This window comes from Protomyctophum parallelum (assembly GCF_964188405.1).
Source record: "Protomyctophum parallelum genome assembly, chromosome: 13".
Taxonomy (NCBI): Eukaryota; Metazoa; Chordata; class Actinopteri; order Myctophiformes; family Myctophidae; genus Protomyctophum; species Protomyctophum parallelum.
This window is the reverse complement of record NC_139708.1, coordinates 6717708-6739488: the sequence shown is the minus strand read 5'-3', so window position 1 is coordinate 6739488 and position 21781 is coordinate 6717708.

The following is a 21781-nucleotide window of genomic DNA, read 5'->3' as shown; positions in this document are numbered from 1 at the left end:
AATGCTATCTGGCCCTAAACAGAGAATACACAGTGGCAGAATACCTGAGCACTGTGACCGACCCAAAACAAAGAAAAATCTTAACTAGGTACAGACTCAGTGAGCACAGTCTCGCGATCGAGAAAGGCCGTCATAGGCAGACCTGTATCCCGAGAGAAGACAGACTATGCACCCACTGCACACTAAATGAAGTGGAAACCGAGCTACACTTCCTAACCATCTGTCCATTGTACCAAGACATCAGAGACACATACTTCCCACAGATTACAACCACACACGGAGATTTTGAAAACATGACCAATGACAAAAAACTCCCATATCTGCTGGGCGAAGTACAACAATGTGCAAACACAGCAGCAAGATTTGTGAGTTGCTGTGATAGGAGAAGGATATCAAATGGAACACAACCACCGTAAAGACTAATCATTGTGTATATGCCTGCACTATACCTGCATCGAGTGATCTTGAACATAGAAGTTGATCTATTGAAGAATCTGACAAAGTACATAATTTTTGTTTTGTTTTGATTGTATTGCTGTATTGTTGTACTGTTCTTTCTGCTTTGGCAATGTAAACGTATGTTTTCTCATGCCAATAAAGCCCTTTGAATTGTGAATTGTGAATTGGGTGTAAATGGCTACATGTGCATGTGAGCCAGCTAAAATGGAACAATAACTGTGTGCTTATAGGACTTATTTACTAAGTCCTATAAGCACCTTAGCACTACAGAGACATTTGTACAGCATTCAAAGGGGATTCAAATCCAACTCTGGACCCTTCAGGGGTCCTTGAGGGGTGGGGGGGGAGGGGGGGGGGGTGTCAGTAGAAATACAGCTACAAGCTACTGTACAAGCTTACATCACATCAGGTCGTTTTGTCACGCTGAGAGCTTATGCATAGATGCTATCTTTGAAATTTCTTGAGAGAAATCTCAAAAATCGTATCTTCTGGGGGGTCCCTCACATAAAACATTTTCAGATGAGGGGTCTGCAGTAAAATACCTATCAAATTAGCGGACCATGACATGAAAATGTTTGAGAATCAACTGATTTACATTTGATATAGATATACAGTAATTAGATGTAGGCTGCTGTCAAGGTTACTTCCTCCTGGGCTCCTCTAGCAAGTGCCCCTGAGCACCTTTAACCTCCAACTGTTCCCTGGAACGCTCCACTGGTGGCTCAATGCAGAGAAGTCATTTTCCCTTGGGGATCACTACGAATCCTTCTTCACTGTATATATTACACAATACACATGCAGGTCTGATTTCTATCAGCTATCCAACCAGCATATATAATAAAATAACGGCGAAATTTACAAGAGATGAGAAAGAAAGTACAGGGAACCATACCAAAATCAAATCTGTATTTAATTACGGTAAATGTATACATTTTAAAACTAATCTTTGTTAATATACCGTGTGTAGTCGGCAAACAAACATTGCTCTGGTGTTTTCCCAGGGGCCTTACACCATCTTGCACTCTATATCGTTAGATCCCCCCTTTCTCATATTATACTCTACCGCCTATTGAACCCCGGCCGGCCTAACACCATTCATTCTCATAGATTTTGTGTTGTTTTGTTCATTTCTTATCTCTTTTGTTCCATTGGTTGCACCCAACCAATCATCTTAGAGTGGATTGGGGCAAGTTGGGCAACAGTATCAGTCAATGTGTGCAGTAAAGCCTAAAGTACAACCTGAACACATTAGGCCTACACTACACACTATCAATCCTGTAGCTTTTTATCAAATATGTCCATAATATTAACCCATTCTGACCTGAGATCAGATTCTAAAAATGTCAGTCGTTCTTTGATTTTTTCAAAAATAGCAGACCTACAAGCTCGTAGCGCGCCACTCGGTGGCGCGCTATGAGCTTGTAGATCTGCTATTTTTCAATAGCTAAAGCACGACATGATGCTAACACCAAAATGGGTGCCCGTTCAGAATGGGTTAAACACATTCTGCAACGGCTGAATGTGCAATTGAACTAAATGTTTTTGTGGACTGTATAGGAGTCATAGGAGTCATATGAGTATGACTATATGAATGTCATACGAGGAGTCATAGTAGTAGGAGTGTCATAGGAACTGGACTTGATAAGGATAATGTTGTTTTTTTTGCATACTGGATCAACTTTAGCGATATAGAGTTCAGACACATTTAAGAATGTATTTATTTAATAACTTCTTTGTTTATATTCTGATGATGATTTTTGAAAATGTTGATCATAATAAAAATCGTCAGATCTCTATGTAGTCTGATTGTATTCTATTAGGACTGAATGTCAGACTATTACTTTGGCATCTGTATCATAGGATACTTGATAGGAAATACTGTACTAGAACCTCAGCATCCCTATTCTGAGGAGAACCTTAGCCAAAAACAGCACATCTACAAGCTCACAACACCTCGCGCTGTTCGGCGTTGTGACTGAGCTTGTAGATCAGCTATTTTCAGCAAAGAGGTTTGGTGTAGGGAGAAAAAAAGAGTAGACTAAGTACAGAGCCAAAGGTCAAGTTTACTAATACTAAGTATTGACGGTTTAAGTGGTTAAATGTTTGAATATACACAGTAACCCAACATACACTGATGATGATAGTGCTGTGCTATGAATGTATGTCAGCCTGAAAAATGTTGAAGATCCCTGGTCTAAAGCTTTAAAACATAGAGCCACGCATTGTCCCAGTATCATCCAAATTCTGCGACCTTTGAGAGACTCGGGTGTAAATTTGAAAGCCAGAATGGATGTTATCATCACAGCCATTTGGGATATGGAACCAAAGAGCATTCACTCATTGCTATTGGTATGGTGCATCACAAGGTTGGAAACTCAGGCTATTCGTTAAACTGCCCCATTATGGGTTATGTTATGATTTCCAAAAACCATCAGCCTTCGTGACTATTATACCAGCCAAATTAATGTTGCGATAAGGTCTCCTTAATAAAGGCTGGCTATCTCTTAAGTGGCAGTTAGAGTCGACTTACCCATTACAGACTGAATGTACCAGCGCTTGGCTAGGATTAATTACTGAGCACTGAGATCACAATCTAACCTCAGTCAGTCAAGTCATTTATGAATGAAAAGCATGACAGACTCTGATTATTAGTTTGTTATTATGATTTGGCCTCTGCTTTGCTATTAACCACATGATTTAACTTTTCCAACACATGTTTAAACATGAATGAATGAAAACTAAATGATTATGCGTATTGTGTATATTGGTGTATGATTGTATCTCAGACACTTTTAATAGATAATTACATCCTTTTGGTGCATTAACCACCTAATCCATGTATAATTCATTGACTGGGATCGCCCACAGGTCTATACTAATGAGCCCACTCCGATTTCAATCTACACCAAATCTCTTTGCACAATATAACAGAGATCTGCTATTTTCACCTATGCTCACCCTAGAATAGGGTTCATGTGGTGGTTAAATAATATATGCACACGGACGGACACACACCTTACTGAGCCTTGGTGGTGTTAACATTTTATAATTAAGTTGGCAAAGGCTTTCTTTGCGAGCTGTAAATCTCTTTTACATCAGCCCTGATAGTTCCACTCTGCTGAGGACCGGATTAACTTCATTTGTTTCTCTGTGTTTGCAAGTGATTGATTGATTGATTCTTTATTGCAGACTCAGGGGAATCCATATCACAGTACAGAACAGCAACACAATAGATAAAAAGAATAAGTGAATGCTTAATTCTAAACATTGTGCTTTTTTGCACTTGGTGGAAAAAGTTACACTTTTTTATCTAAGTTAAAGTATCAATACTGCAATGTAGAAACACTCAGTTACAAGTAAAAGTCCAGTATTGTAATATGTAAATAAAAGTAAATAAAATGTACTTGAGTAAAAGTACAAAAGTAATGGCATCAAAATATATTGAAGTACCAAAAGTAGAATGTGACATTTCTAAAGGTATCATATGTATAAAATGTATTAAACTCTTTCAAAAATAGCAGATCTGCATGCTGACATCACCATGTCACATTGCACAATGTGAGCTCGAAGATCGCTATTTTTCAAATAGCCAAAATTATAGGGCTGAAGAGGTTAATGTATGTTTTTGTAATAATAATTCAAATCTACAAAGTAACTAGTAACTAAAGTTCTCAAATAATTGTAGTGGCGTAAAAAGTACAATATTTGCCTCTGAGATTTAGTGGAGTATAATTGTTAATACTTCAGTAAAGTAATATTACCTCGAAATTGTACTGAAGTACAGTACTTGAGTAAATGGTACTTAGTTACTTTCCACCAATGCTGTTTTGTTTGTTAGACATCTTGTGCTGTGGGATCTAAATGTGTTGTTGCTTGTTCTCAGTTAGCCTCGGTACCAGGCTTTCATTTTTGTTGGTGCAAAAATGTAAAGCCTGGAGGAACGCATTGGCCGCTCTGGTCTAAAAGTGGGAGTCAACCCTTCCGGGTGGGCGTCGCTCCAAATGATGTGACGTAGCGCTGCACTAGGGGGGAGAGGAGGGGCCGGGGGTGACGGACAGATCGATGAGATCCAATCAGGGCGTGCGCAAATCTCAGCCGCGACCCGCCCCTCTAGACCAGAAACCTAACACGTTAGCTCAGGCTAGTTCTCAGTAGACAACTCTGAATTCATTCTCTATTACTTTGAATTGAATCAGTGATCCGTACATGGCCTTCTCCAAATTTTAGGCTCTATGTTCTATTTGTTTTCTTATTTGTTCTATCAGTTATATTTGTACCTTATCTTTCTCACAGCCACTAACAGAAGTCATACCCCCTATTATTTTGTCTGCTGGGAAAGTGCACATGCAGCACTGCACACTGATAGCTGTTGTAGCAAATCCGCAGTGCTCACACTCATCATTTCAGTGGCCAGTATTTTTCAAATTGTGCACAGTATAACTGATAAGATATACAGTGACTTATAACTGGAAAGTGAAATGATATCTCTCTTTGAAAAGAACTGGTTATGATACTGTAGCATTCAAATTTACTACTGAGAATAATACATTTATTTTTGTGTACAGTAAGGACAACAGTTTCTCTGCAGCATGTTACTGCTTCGGGTGGAAAATAAGCAATTTAATTTATGATAAGGGAGTAATTAAATGTCACATAATCTTTCAGGAATGTAGTCGTTATCCAGTTCCCATTACAGTGTAAATCCTGCACGCAAGCAATATGAAAATACTCCCTGCATGAAGGGTTATTTATATTCTTTGACAAAAAGTGTTGTGTGAGATGTTTCTCACAAAGAAATGACGTATTTCTAACTGTTAAAAGGTGTCACTGTCTATGACAGTAACAGACGTCGTAGTCGTTGCTGAAACAGCTGACTGAACAGTGAACATTAAAGCTAAAGTTAAAGTCACAGAACCAGACAACTGTGACTTTAAAGTGTGGCCACTGGACACAGAAACGTTCCGGACCACAGCCACCGACCCTGGGAAAAGTCAGATATTTATTTGCTGTCAAAGGAGCAGCTGCAGAAAATGTCACTCTACTCAGGATGATGAAGGTGACAACAACGAAGGTGACAACTGACAAAGATGGCATGGTAGGTAATGATGTAGGGGATCACTGCAGTCAAGGAGAAGGACGACCTTAGTATCTTTTCAATGTGATGTAAATGTCACGGAATATGAATGGCAATAAAAGTTTGAAAACATTTAGGTTGACCAGTGACTCAAATGTCGCTGGTTGGTTATAGTTAATTATTAATTATTATTTTTGTATACATACACCACTGAAACCCTATAGTGTCCCCATTCTGGGACGAACATTCAGCAAAATAGCAGACCTATCTACAAGCCAACAACACATCACAACTGGCCGTATGGGGGGGGAAGACCCCTGGGGGGAATGAGGTTAACTAAGTACATAGGGTTTGAGTGGTTATTACAAAGTTACAAAGTGCTTTGCTGATGAGAACTGAAAACAACGATTCAGTAAATTTTTTAATGTTCTTTGGTAGAGGACAAATGAACCAAATAACAAGTAAGACGCGCAAACGCGTGAAGCGAACGCAGCTCGTGTGTGTGTGTGGTTGTGTGTGTGTGTGTGTGTGTGTGTGTGTGCTACAGCTGCGCCCTGTGTGTGTGTGTGTGTGTGTGTGTGTGTGTGTGTGTGTGTGTGCTACAGCTGCGCCCTCTGGTGGCGGGCCGGTGGTGTAACAGCGTGACACACACACACACACACACAGACATTCAGCCCTTGCTGTCATAGTAAGTGGCTCACTGCGTTCGCAATAAACAAACTAAATCAATGCACTCTGCCAGAATTAGAGTTGAAATGCCTTGATTAAATTGGTATGTTCAAGGTCTAACAGATAAAAGGGATTGTGACTGTTATATAACAATAACCTATTAAGACCTGAGAAGAATTCTACAAATGACTTCTAAAACGGTTTTCTGTAAAACGTTATGTCAGTGATGCTCAAACATTTTGATGTTAAGTACCCCCAAAATTATATGTTTTTGGTCGTGAACCCCCATCACAAAATATTTTTTTCAGAAGCTAAGATTTGATTTAAAAATGTTTGTTACGGTGCCGCAGTCGGTGGCACTGTCGCGTCACAGCTAGAAGGTCCTTGGTTCGATTCCCGCTGGGGGCGCTGTGGGCGTGTTCTCTCCTCCGCGTCATCAGTGGGTGGGGTTGGCAAAGGGGCCTTTCTGTGTGGAGTTTGCATGTTCTCCCCGTGTCCGCTAGGGTAGGTACCCTCACAAAAAACATGTAGTAATCCTGGTTTCTAAACTGCCTCCCCCTGGCCCGCCAGGGCACCTGATAGAGGGTTAAGGAACTGGTTGGAATAACGTGTTCCTTCCACGCACTACATCCAACCAGGGAAACTTTTATAATACAAGTATTTTGTGAGAGTAAGGGTGGAACTCACTCAAACTCATTAACTCCAACATATCAAAGGTCCGAAGACATCCAAGTTGTGGAAAGTATTTGGTACCACTTTTTTGCTTCCTAAAATCCTACAAATTAAGAAAACTCTGTTAGTCATTCTGTCCTCATTTATCTTCCTCTTCAGCTGGTCAATGGTTGATTCAATCGATCAATGCAGTTCAATCGATCTGGAACTGCACATGGGCATTGACCATTGGCATGCAGGGAGTGAGTATACGCTTAAGTGGTTTATTAGCATTTTTTGCAATGGGATCTGTAGTCACGGTCCCATAGCCCGGATAGACGGTGAACATCGGGGTGACTCACGGGAATAGTGCCAGAAAGTTTAATCAATTTGTAGGTGTTTCCAATTGTCTTAATTATGCTCTCCTCTTTATAGAAGCGCCCTGGACCTGCATGGGCTTATGCAAACACACACACACACACACACACACACACACACACACACACACACACAAACACACACGCACACACACACACGACAGCAGATAGAGAGGCAGAGTCAGAGAGTTGGCTCAGTGGTGCAAAGTTATAAAAGACTTTGATTTAAACATGTGACAAGAAGCAGACTGAGCAGTATGTGTAGTCATTAAAATCTGCGGCCAAATAGATATAATTTTGGGATCCTTGGCATGAAAAAGTATGAACATGAGTATGAAGCATAAGTATAAGTAAGTCATATAAAACATACGTTTTTAAAAAAACGTCTAGAAGACATTTGTAGAATCTGCATCAGGTCTTATAATGGGTTAATTACGTACAGAACCGTCTCTTCAATGTGCTGGCCAGGACCCACAGTAGCACTCAGCGTGCTAGTCATACGGTATAACGATCAATTAGCAGATGGGGACATACAGTATACAGTTATTGATCTGAAATTGAATACAGCATAGGCATAATTGGGATATGCACTGACAAAGCCGTTTTTCTCTGTTTTTATTGATCTGTTTTAATGATTATAATGATCATATTTGGGTCCATACAAGAATGTTCAATATGTCATTTCTTCCCGTTTTCAAGAGAACATTCAACTCAACTATTCAACTAAACATTACCAGGATACTATAGGCAATACCTAACAGGTTATGCTATTACAAACAACTAGAAATCGCATAGTATTAGATGTGAACTGAAGGTCCATGTGGGACTGGGAGTAACCCATCTGGTCCGAGTCTCAGGGATGACTTCACAGAGAGACCACAGGAAGCCCAATCACCACAGTCTGCCTTTCCCATCAGAAAGGGGAGAATTGGCCCAGGCCGTAGCGTAACGGTCTGGGCACCGGACTGGTAATCCAGTCACAGTGTGCCGCGGGTTCGACTCCCGAACCCGACACGGCCTTTACTGCATGTCATCCCCCCATCTCTCTCCCGTTTCCTGTCAGCCTACTGTCTGTCCCTTCAAAAATCAATAAAAGGCGTAAGCCGCAAAAAAAAAAAAAAAAAAAAAAAAAAGAAAGGGGAGAATTTCTAGCACCTGGGTCTGCTTGGCTGCCTGGGCGTGTAGTTCCCTAACGGTGCATACCCGCCCGCTAGGCCGCCACCTTCATGAGAATGTGGGCCAGCTGGGCCACCATCTGCTGCTGCGGAACTGCCAACCAGCCAACGAACCGGTGTAGGACAGACAATATGTTCTGAGAACAGCATTTATTTATTTCCAAGTATACCAAGGCAACAAACGCCTTGTCATTCCGTGAGATAGATAGCCACAAGTAGTTGTGTGTTGGTGCAGATGGCTGATTTATCCATGTGTGCAGCACAACAGGTGAGGTCACTGCTTAAATCAGCCATTACCCACCCTACATGTAATTAGTTTAGTGTATCCATGCACAAATAGCAGCATAGTGTGTGTGTGTGTGTGTGTGTGTGTGTGTGTGTGTGTGTGTGTGTGTGTGTATAGTATATACTTGTGTATTTGGAGGAGAATGAGGTTATGAGTTCATCCATGCTGTAATGCCGTCCAAGCTGTTGTTTTCCAGCCACTTAGTGCTGTTGCATATGAGATGGGATATGAATGTGTGTGTGTGTGTGTGTGTGTGTGTGTGTGTGTGTGTGTGCGCGTGCGTGCATGCGTGCGTGCGTGCGTGCGTGCGTGCGTGCGTGCGTGCGTGCGTGTGCACGTGCGTGTGCGTGTGCATGCGGACATCCAAAACAGGATAAAGCAGGCCTCATTCCTCCTTTGGACGGCTGGGGAAAAGGGTCTTTTGCAACAGCAATCTCCATCTACACACAGAAATTGCAGTATTCAGGGTAATTTGCATTTCCACTCTACTGTACGGTTGTGAAACATGAAACATCTATACCCGCCATGTGTGTGTATGGTATGGAGTTATGAATACAGTGCAGTGCTTCCACAGCTTTTGGGGAAAAAGCTGTTAGTGGCCTCTTGGTCCTAGCCTGCATGACCCTCAGCCTGCCTGATGGAAGGGTCTAAAACAGGTGGTGTTCAGGGTGTGAGGGGTCCCTGAAGATCTTCAAGGCCCGCTTGTGGAGACGTCTTGAGTGGATGTCAGTCAGGCGTGGTAGTGGAGAGCCGATGATCCATGCACTGCGCTCTTTTTTTTAATCTTTCAGCCTGTGGGGGGATGTACGTACACAGCTACCAAGATGATTGAAGCGAATTCCCTCGGGAGGTAGAAGGGTCTGCAACGGATGCTAAGAGATTCAAGCTCTGGCGAACATGATCGGTGTAGAACTTTAGTGTCAGAGCACCATCTGTCTTTCACATAGAAACAAACTCCTCCTCCGCGGCGTTTCAGCGAGTCCTGCTGCGACCAGCATCAGTGTTGGTCACGTCCGTTTGCTTTACAAAGTTGTTAGACGACAACTAAAGTTGCGGTGGGGAAAGCTGAAATCCACTCCAGCACTATGTCGCCATGCAACGGCGCCATCTTGGACTTTAACCCATACATTCATTTCATGACATTCATTTTCATTCATTTTTATTTTCATTTTTCTTTTAGGTTTGCTGACCTCAATTACACCCGAAAAACCTGAACTTTGAACATTCAGTGGATTTTCTGTGGTCTGGAGTTTTCTCGGGGGTTTGGAAGCCTTTTGGGTAGGGGTGTAACGATATAGTAACTGCATTGAAAAATCTATTTTAACTTCAAGAATCGAAGTATATCGAAATGAAAAGAGCCACATTGACTATGTTGTTGAGTTAATTGCAACTCCACTTTATCTATTCTTCCTTTTAACCAAGAGAAACCTCAATCCATCAAGACCACCCAAAAGTATTCACCCAAAAGTATGTCTCTCTGGGGAAACCAGAGAGGAAAAGACCTTTAAAGAATTTCACACAGGAATACCACGTAAGCAGTCAGATCTTTAGTCAAGTCTTCAGGTTCAAAGCGTTGTCAAGGAAGTAGGAGAGAGAATTCTCCGTACTGTAAGTGTTCTGAACCCCGTTACATCATTTTGCACAAACATATATACTGGAAAACATGTCATAGATACAGAATTCAGCTGTCACATTGCAATAGGTCGAGAGGTGGTTATCAGAGTACAGTGTCATGAGCGTCCGATCGTCTGAATCCTGTTTTTGACTTTAATCACGTCCCGTGATTAGGATTCTGTTGTTTACTCTTTATCTCATGGGGTGAGAGGGTGTTTTTATCCTCATCGTTAGGGCAAAGTTGTTTGTCAGGTCGTACTCCATTTTTCAATCTGGAGTGGGTGACAGCTGATAATAGAATTAATACAATGCAAATATTGATATAACATCACTGGGTGACAGGGCAGTCCTGTACACCAAATACAAGGTCATTTTTAACATAGTAATAAGATGTGAACATAAAATACCAAAGAAAATATCCATCATAATAATAATAATAAATAATAAAACTTTATTTGTATAGCACCTTTCATGACATCAAATGCAGCTCAAAGTGCTTTACAGAACAATGGAGAATAAAATAAAAGCAAAGCATAAAAGAGAAGCAAGGCAGCGACATTAAAAAACAAGCAGTAACAAAAAATATAAGATCACTTAAAGGCAATGTTGTAGAAGTGGGTCTTGAGCTGAGCTTTAAAAATGTCTACAGAGGCTGCCTGACGAAGGTACAGAGGGAGCTTGTTCCATGCCGACGGCCCGTAGAAGCAAAAAGCTGCTTCCCCGTATTCATCATCATATCATATGTATCATATCGTTTTGCAATGCAAATAATCTGTATCAAATAATTTTGTTCTACAGATAATCGATTGTATTAATACTACATTTTTGTGCGTGGTATTTAGCAATTTTTTAAGAAAAAAGAAAAAGAGGGGGTTAATTACTTAGTTTAAAATAATGTCAATGTATTTTAAATAGTTACTGTATCCATTTCAAATCATTGAATCGTATTGGATTGTATCGTCATAATGAACCAATATCGTCCATGTATCGTATCGTCAACCATGTAACGTGATACGTATCATATCGCTGTTCAAATGTATCGTTACACTCCTACTTTTGAGCTGCAATGAAAACAGGCAAAACAGTGAAAACAGTGGCATCTGCTGGCAATCCCATTGACATACAGTATATGGGATTTGCAGGCTGTGACAGGAAAATCAGAGCACTTGTTTGAGTTAAAGCTGTGATGTTGTATTGTAGCACGGCCTGGTTTAACAGCCTATCAATGGTATATAAGAACAAACTGTATAGCCAAATTAAGATCTGCGTTAAAATTGTTGGTATAGACCAGTTGAGGTTGAGCATGCTCAGACTGGCAAAGAGCATCTCCTCTGACCCCTTCCTTACATGTTTTAAATGATGAATATCAACTGTTGCCCTCCATGAGGCGGTTTAGAGTCCCTACATTTAAGAAAAACAGACTAAAGAACTCATTTGTACACCTTCTAAACCAAAATCGCTAAAACAGTGGATATGTTCTCGTTCCTGATTGTTGTTGTTTTTTTGTCCTGTATTTTGTCTACCATTTTGTAATGTATGTCTATGTCTTGTCTGTTTCTTGAACGGTGACGTCATGGACGCAAAACAAATGTCAGTGTAAGCTGACAATAAAGTTCTATCGTATCGTATGAGCAGGATCTCTGGAAGTCCATTGCGTTTTGAGTTTCCCTAGGAAATAGAGACCTATACACTATGGCCCATGGATGTCACTGGCACAGAGGGTTGTTTTGTGTGTCCAGTTGCTCCTCTATCTATCATCCACTCCGCGACGTAAGCCATAATTTGGTCAAATCTGAAGCATTTGTTTTAAATGCAAAATTCTGTCATTTTAAATGTATTTATTTAGCGAATGCAAAGTCCTTAAGCCAAACGGTTGCCTCCTGGTCTGCTGTGTGGAGGGTAATTAATCCTCCTTCCAGTCTTTGGAGAGGACACACTTCTATGATGTGCTTCATAGTTTGCTCCTCACCACACGCACACAGTGGGCTTGGGCTACTGCCCCATTTGTGGAGGCTGGCCAAGCAGGGGCCATGTCCAGTCCTGAATCTATTGAGCGTAGACCACTGTCTCCTTGGGAGGGTGGTGCCAGGGACCTGTTGGTTGGGGTCTGACACCAGGTGTTTATTTGGGACCTCGTTGGACTCCCATTCCCTTTTCCAAGCTGATTGGATGGTGAAGTCAGCTGATGGGGGGTTCCTCCAAATTGGTCGTCTCGATGGGAGTCGAGCAGTGGGTGGGTTGAAAATGTCTGCATGGATTGGTAGATGGGGAGAGTCTTTGACCTTTTGAAGCATCCTTTGAGAGACTGCTGCTCGCCGGATGTGTGGGGGTGCTATGTTTGATAATACTGGGAGCCAGGGGAGTGGTATGGAGCGAATAGTCCCGGTTATGGTTCTCATGGTGGTATTGAGCTGGGTGTCCACTTGGTGTGTGTGTGATGACCTAGACCAGACAGGGGCACAATATTCTTCTGCAGAGTATGACAGGGCCAGTGCTGAGGTGCGCAGTGTGGAGGCTGCCGCCCCCCATTTTGCACCAGCAAGTTTGCAGAGCAGATTGTTTCTGGACTTCACCTTAGCTGCCGTCCCTTTTAGGTGTTCCTTGAAGGACAGAGTTCTATCGAGGGATTTTAAATGTACTGTGCATACCGGTATAATTCCTCCAAACACCTTCATCTAGCAAATTCCTTGTCAATCCTGCATGACTAAATTATGTAAATGAAGTAAGCTGCTCAGACATGCGATTTTGATCTCTGCTGCTTACTGCCTATTCATCAGAATGGCATAACGGCGGTAACTCAAGGTGTGATGCGGTCTTCTGACCTGTGGGGCAGTAGTGAGTTGGCACTGTGGCGCCGCCAAAGAATAAAAAGTGAGGAAATGTGTGTGTGTTGACTACAGTCGATGCACAGAGGCCTGAAAGTCCCATAGATGTCCTTCTAATGCTATGGACCAGAGCTAGGGGTTTGTGATCTCAAATGCTTGCACAGATAATCTGTAGTATCACAGGAGCAGAGTTACACTGTTCAACTGAACGCAATAGCGTTGCAATTAAATGGTTAATCCTGAGCTGAAGTGTCTAACTGAAAGGCTATTCTTCTGTGCTATTTATTAACAGATTAATTAGATGTTTAACTTTAACTTGACCTGTATGAAATTAATAATTCAATGTAATGGCTGCTTACCGGTATGTGCCAGTTTCTGATGCTTTATCACAGCGGCAGTTCTGCTTACCAAAAGTGGCCCACTGGGCAATGCTTGTGCTCTGAGGTCATACCTATTGCCTAGTCTTCAGTCAGACAGACGCTGCTAGACTAAACCTTTGCCTGTTAATTTATTTGTCAGCTGCTGTTGACTACATAAGGTCTGGATTAGCAAAGTGAAATCCTATGACTCTGCTTGGTCATACATTTAATCTTTTTGTGCTGTCTTCCCACATATGCCCTCTACCAGTCAACGTTTTATACATTTTCATAGTTCATTGCTTTGAGTCCCGTAAACTTCAGTCCTCCTCCATCAATGGCAGAATTGATGGCACTCATTTCCATCTTCGCCAAGAACATATAGTATTAGTTTACTGAGCGATAATCCTTCTGTCCACCTTCTCCTCGGTGGTCTCACCCGGACGGAAGAGATATAAATGACTTCCCATTACTCTTCCTTTACTCCACAAATTGATACCACCTTCATCTTCATCAATGGTTTTTCAGTTCGCATAGTTTTTTGGTGTGGTGAATTCTCTACTTCTCATCTCATTCAATCCCATGCATGACCTTACTAATTATGATTTGGTTATTGATGCATCATGTGCCCCATTTCACAATTACATTCACACACTCAAAAGCAGACAGTCTTGGGAAGGGTAGGCTACTGATAATTACTACTAACACTGCAATGCCGTCCATCTGCATCTAGATTCCGGCAACATCATGACCATTTCCTGGTTCTGCACCAAACTCCTTCTCCTCTGCAACGCCTTCGGGCTGCATTCTCAACACGGCACAGCTGGCTCCTTTTGGATCGGCGCAGCTACCACAGCAGCTGCTAAATTCAAAACTGCCAAGCTCAAAGCCTTCGGCATTGGCCTCGCCTGCTGCATTCAAGATCTAAGGAATGCTCATTATCAAGGGCATCATTTACTGTAAGCTAAAAAAAATGGATGAGCCCCTAATATGCACCGTAGCGCTCTCTTGGATGCTCTTGCAGTTGCTGTGTGCCTGCATATATTAAATACTCTATATCATATGATTTGCTGCTACCGCTGCTACTTCTAAAAATAATACTAAATACAAAACACAATAAATACATCAATAAACAAATACAACAATTGACACAGCCATAAACTATACAGTATACACGCTTGCAGACACACACACATACACATACACACACACACACACACACACACACACACACACACACACACACACACACACACACACACACACACACACACGCGCACAGCCGCACACGTGTGCACACACGGACGCACGCACACACCCAAGCAAAAGAACAATAAACTATGCTCGCTCCCAAACACTGGGGCAAAGAGGGCAATGTCTAAGGGCACCATTGTATAGTGAAGTGTTCTGGCTGAAGGCTGTTGGCACATATAGGGACACCTGAACTGCTCCATTTTCCAATCGGAGAAAATGAGTCTCTGGCTGAATGCATACATTTTACACACCACACAATGGAAATAGGCTCTCAACTCTCAAGCTTTCTGTGTTTCAAGGAACACATGCATTTTCATAAACCTTTCAGGAAAGGATTAGGAAAATGTGAGGAGTTGGAATCTGTGATTCACTTCCCCTCAAGCCAGCTTCCCCATGATGCCACAGCAAAGACTGTACAGAGTTTGATGAGGTCAGACGAGGTCAGATCAATTAATTCTGTATTGGCCATATATGGAGTGTGTCACGAGGCGTGACTGATGGACTGACTGACAGGTTTTGTAGGTTTTCATAGTAAACTGCGACCTATGGTCGCAATATAATTCCACTGAGCATTAGAGGTGAAAGGCATCCTAATTTAAGTCACTGTGCAATTTCTTGTTTGTTCCAAGAACTTTAAATGGGGAGCTCTTCCCTGCTGCTCAATACCATCTTGTTGTGTGCCTCTGCCTCATGCTCCGCTGCTTTTACTGCTGCTGCTGCTGCTGCTCTTAAGAGAATTGTTGTTCACTTTAGTATTATTGTTATTGCTACTACTGCTTGTATTTTGCTTGTAGCGTGTAGGGTTGTAGGGTTTTTCATTTCCACTGTTAGAAAAATTGCTTCCTCGGGGTGGGACAATGTTAGCCTGGCATAGTCCGACTATATCTCTGCAGAGGTTTTTATTTTTTATTTTTACTGGATTAGATTGCCTGGATTCCGACAATATTGGGTGAAAAGTGAAAAGTATTACGTGAAAAGTGTCTTGGGGCAGCTTGTTGTGACTTGATACTTTAATGAAATTGAATTGAATTGGCTGGTGTCCAATTTTTCCAATGCAGATTGGACATCACACCAATATTGAAGAAGTGTCTCATCTCATTGGCCGACTACCTGGTCTCTGTCACTGCTGTGCTCGCTGAACTGTACCCAGTCATCTTCCTGTAACCCCCACGCACACACACACACACACACGCACACGCACACGCACACGCACACACACACACACACACACACACACACACACACACACACACACACACACACACACACACACACACACACACACACACACACACACCAATTACTTGAGTGAGAGTGACACCCACAGCCACAACACTAGAGGCGCGACAAGATATGGACTGGTACAAACACGGGACTCTTCATTCTACTACTCAAATGTGGAAAAGATCCATCCATCCATTAAAACAATTTACAATTTACAATTTAGGCATTTAGCAGACGCTCTTAATACAGAGCGACTTACATTAAGCAAGAACAAAAAGCATGGGAATACATCACAAAAAGCATTTATCATAAAACTAAACATGCGTAAGCTAAGAAAGTAACAGTGGAATATCTATATTATGAGACTATACATATAAACTATATATATATATACTACTATGCTATACATATGTACTATGGCGTGCTATGACTATATACAATGCAATTATAGTACTGTCTACATAACATGCTATAAGTCTGTATCAGATGCTATCTAAGTCTACAGAAATGCTATCTAAGGGGGTATAGGGTAAGTGCTATGGGCCATGATGGAGTCTGAAAAGGTGGATTAAAAGATGTGAATCACACGTTTCTTTCAGCATTGAATAATGGAAAAATAATACGGAAGAGGGAGACAGAGTGTCTTCACTTAGAAAAACAGGCATGACTGATGAAGGTCTGAGTGACCCAAACGTAAGTGAAGACAGTATACAGGACTTCCTCTACCTCTTCCCTATAGAGCACCGAAGTCTGACGTCACTTTCAGTAGAGGGCGTCAGTCCCCAGGTTCATGTATTTGTTTAGTTGCATTGAAATCACCATAGGAGGATTTTTAAATTGCTTAATATAAGAACTGTGTTTGAAAAATAAACATGTCACCCCGGCCGCTTCACTCATATGGATATGAAGAATCAACTGACTGAGAGAAAACGCTATTGTTACTGCTACTGAATTAGTTAGATTTTCGCTAGAAGCAGACTGTATCATATATGAGTGACTGACTGTTGCAAACGATACAGAGACACCTCCCTGACAATAACGCCGAGACAGCTTGTTTATTTTTGGACCACAACGCTTATAGTAGACGATATTAAGATCACCCCATGTTATTCTCCATAGAGAAACTACTTCCGCGAACCAGGGGAATCGTCGGGATGAGCGAGTTACGTCAGGACTTCGGTGCTCTATTCTTGCCATTATTAAAGCTCATTACTCCGACGCACCTGTTCCGTCGCCGTGGGTGTGCAAAGGGACATGTTTTCTCTTCTATCAGGAGGTAAGTGGAGGTAAGTGGAGGTAAGTAAATGTATTATACTGTGTAATTGTAATTTGTATGCAACCAGAGGTTCACGCGCCTTCTGGGCGCTCACATCTATAGCCACGTGATTTTTTTTTTAAATAATAATAAAAGAATCCCATCATGCACCTGTAACCCAACATGCCTTGCACTGCATCGACGCGTGTGTCACATGATCGGCTGTAGCCAATCGGAAGAAGGAGCTGTCCACTTCCTGTTTCTGCAACGTTTTAAAACCCTTTTTTCTTTTTTTATATATATTTTTTATCCCACGATTTTGTAACCCATTTTTCACCCCTGTGTCAATCATCTAATGTGATCCTGGGCTCTACACATCCTCCACCAACATGGGGAGAGCAACGGACTTTTTTTGATTGATTGAAATATTTATTAACAATTTGTAGAATTTACAGTACATTTTAAGCACAAACTCAATACAAAGACTGTTAACTGTGAGTGGACGACCCAATTAAGCATTACACTTGTTTACAACAGGGTCCACATTGTTCAATTCATCAAAACATTTAGAGACATACAGACATTTAGAGACATACAAATAGACATTTCTATGTAGCTAAAGAACAGAACAGGAATTCATCATATAGGAAGCAAAAAAGGGAAAAGATACATTAACTTAACTCATGCTTCCTTCATGCTTGAGTGTCCAAGTTGCTCCTTTACACCTGACAGGGGGGGGAGTTTCCCTGGTTGGACGTAGCGCGTGGAAGGAACACGTTATTCCAACCAGTTCCTTTCCCCTCCATCAGGCGCCCCAGCGAGGCAGTTTAGAGACCAGGATTACTGCATGTTTTTTGTGAGGGTACCTACCCTAGGGGACACGGGGAGAACATGCAAACTCCACACAGAAAGGCCCTTTCGCCAACCCCGCCTTCGGGTATGGGCACTGATGACGCGGAGGAGGAAACACGCCGCCAGCACCCACAGCGCCCCGAGCGGGAATCGAACCCAGGACCTTCTAGCTGTGAGGCGACAGCACTACCAACTGTGCCACCGTGACCCTTTTTTTCTCTGAACCTATAGGCTGCATCCGCAGTGATTGAACAGAACAGATCATTGCTCATGAGCTGTGTCGAGGTTTCAATATTAACGCTTCTGAAGAGAATAGACTTTATTAGATGGACGGAGTTAGTAGTGGTGAATTTCAGGAATAGAAACTGCAAAAGCTGGGTTGAAAACACAGAGTGAGTGATGTCAGAGCACAGGCACAGCACAGGCGTAAAGGGCACTTACTTACATACTCCGCATACATCATGGTCTATGACTTGGCCACCCGACTGAACACAAAATGTGAGCAGCCTCTCTCAATTGTAATATAAGATATTGATGAACTGAATACATATAGGACCACAATGGAAACAAGTCCCCATGGACATTGTTTGTGCACAAGTCAGTACCACGTTTACATTTCTCGGACTAATAAAGTATTCAATCAATCAATACATCACACACACGTACGGCGTACGTTGTGTTATTCTGCACACGGCAACCTTCCCCCTTAACCCTGGAGCCGTCTCTGGCGTGTGCTATATGGCTAATTTGACCCGCTCCCGGCCAACTACCTTCACCCCCTCTTAAGAGGAGTGCAATGATTTGTCAATTTCCCAGTTCATCCAGGGCTTGCTATAACAGAAATAGCAGCGTATAGTACTACCAGTGTTGTCGACTAAAACTGTGACGAAAAATGTCAACTAGCTACATTTTAGTTATTTGTACTCCAATTTCCAATACTTTTACTTCTACAATTATTGGAAAACAATTGGAAAGGTTACTTTGTAGATTTTGATTATAATGACAAAACATACATTAAAGGTATATTCAGTGATTTCACTCAAAAAACCTTAGGTTTCGTTTTTGCCTTGGGACCCAAACTTTCGTCCAATCAGGATAGAGAGTCAAAAACGAAACCTAAGGTTTTTTGACCCCCAGGGGTTAACTGGGGACAGGGAGGAACTCCTTATATGGTCAGCACACTCTATAGTAGAGTGCATTATCACAACAAAACAAAAAAATAAGTGATATTTGAATTAAGTGAAATCACTGAATATACCTTTAACCACTTCGGCCCTATATTTTGGCCATTTGAAAATAGTATAGATGCGTCACATTGTGAGCTTGTAGATCTGCTATTTTCAAAAGATTTCTATACATTTAAAAACTTGAAATGGGGCATTCTTTACTTTTGGTACTTTAAGTATGCCAATACCTTTGTACTTTTTTTTGTACATTTGTAATTCTGGACTTTTATTTGTAACAGTATTTATTTAGTATTTATTTTCACTTAAGTAAAAAGTGTGAGTATACTTTTTCCACCACTGACCTTTCCTCACAAGGTCAAGGTCAAGGTCAAGGTCAAGGTCAAGTTTATTCATATGACCCAAACTGGGCACTTTGTTTTACAGCAGATAATAAAAGCTCTCAGAGACATTACAAACAGTACAACAAATGCCTACAAATGCCAACAAATGCCTAAATTGTAACATAACATACAACAGACATACGTATACATTTATCACAAGATACAAAATGTTACATTAAATATAAAGTGCAACCAGGGCTAAAGTGCCTGATGTAATCTTTTATAACATGACATACCCTGCAGTGTGCCCTGAAGAACACATCCCAGTCGGTCGTCTCAAGTTCATAACTCAGCCACTCGTCCACCTCTGTAACCATTGCTGAACAGAGAGACAGTGACAGAAAGAAGAAGATAAGGAGGGAGGGATGGGGGGGGGGGGGGGGGTGCAATAGAGAGTGTATTATTTTACCAACACAATAAACTGCATGGACAATGCTATATGCACTGAAACCGAAACAAATTGATCAACAAATTGATATACAGCCCATTAACCCTGGCAACACCGGGCAAGCTTTTAACCCATTCTGACCAGGCACCCATTTTGGTGTCAGCATCATGTCATGCTTTAGCTATTTAAAAATAGCAGATCTACAAGCTCATATCACGCCACCGAGTGGCGCGATATGAGCTTGTATAGGTCTGCTATTTTTGAAAAATCGAAGAGCGACTGACATTTTTAGAATCTGATCTCAGGTCAGAATGGGTTGATCAGACCAGTGTGTGTCCGGTGGAAACCTCGTATGAATCTGATCTCAGGTCAGAATGGGTTTTAACACGTTTCCTGCGTGTATGTTATATGAGACTAGACCAGTTACCTTATAGTGAATATATGACAAGATAAAAAAAATAGATAAAGAAATAACAAACTCAAAAAATCTCATGAAGGAAGCCATGCACAATCACTCTCTGGCTGCAGAGGCAGATGTATTGGTATAAGGTGCATTTATTGGCATTTGTTTATGGTCTTGAAGGCAATTTTCACTCATTAATTATTCACACGGTATCAAATAGGGTTGGTCCAAATGATCAGTTTGATCAGCTATGCAAGTCATCAGGAATTTAAAAACTACTTTAAATGCACAGAGATAGCATGGGTCAAACACAGAGCACATGGAATAACTGTCTGGGATATAGACATCAACATTATTAAAGGTATAGGGTAAGTTATTTTCCAAAAATACGTGTTAAATAGCTCTATATTCTATACTCATTGCTATAGAGTGTTTGTGAGAGAACTCAATCAGGATACAAACAAGTGAAATTGGAAGTGATGATGAGACAAATAAATAAGCAGAACAAACTGGAACTGGACACTGATAAATGGGTACTCTCTCCTGATTGGCTGAAATCTTAATTGTCACCTATACCTGAAAATGTATTTTCTGTTTATTAAAGAGCTGGAGAGACCTCTGTTACTGAACAAACACCATAATTATAGCAATGATTACTATCAAAATGTAGAGATTTAACCTTTTAACCAAACACTTTTTGTTTTAACCAAAGAATATCACTTTAAAGTGGTGCCATGCTGCACAGCATGTCATGCCTCTGGATGAGCTGGCTGCCATGAATGACTGGGTGGCTCAAATTAAGTTGACAAGTTTCTGTCCATGTTCTACAAGGTTATATCATCATCTCTAACCCTGCATGGTGCTCACTGGCCGTGTCATAATAACACTGCATCCCAATGTCCTGACTCCTCACACTGACAGCAGATGATAGGCTGTTAGGCACACAGGTTGCAGCCAAGTCCATCCCGCTAGCCCTCTGCTCTGACATAAAACGCTCATAAAACCAGCTGAGACCAAACCACATGGGTTTGGCATTTTAACAGCATACGTAGGCATTTCACATGGCCTATAACCTGCAGGTATAGGTAGGCTATACATCCTAAAAGCAGATACTAGGTTTGCTTTGACTGAAATTTCAACAAATTGAAAAATCACACGATACTTTTATTTCCATTAGACAAATCTGAAGAACCCTATATTGAAATAGCAAAACACAACATTGCAAGCATGTAAGAAAAGTCGTGACCCATAATAGGCCAAAAATGGTCCGTGACCCATGCATGCACAAATGGGTCCCGACCCACTGTTTGGAAAACAGTGGGCTATAACCCCCAGTATACAACTCAGTCAAC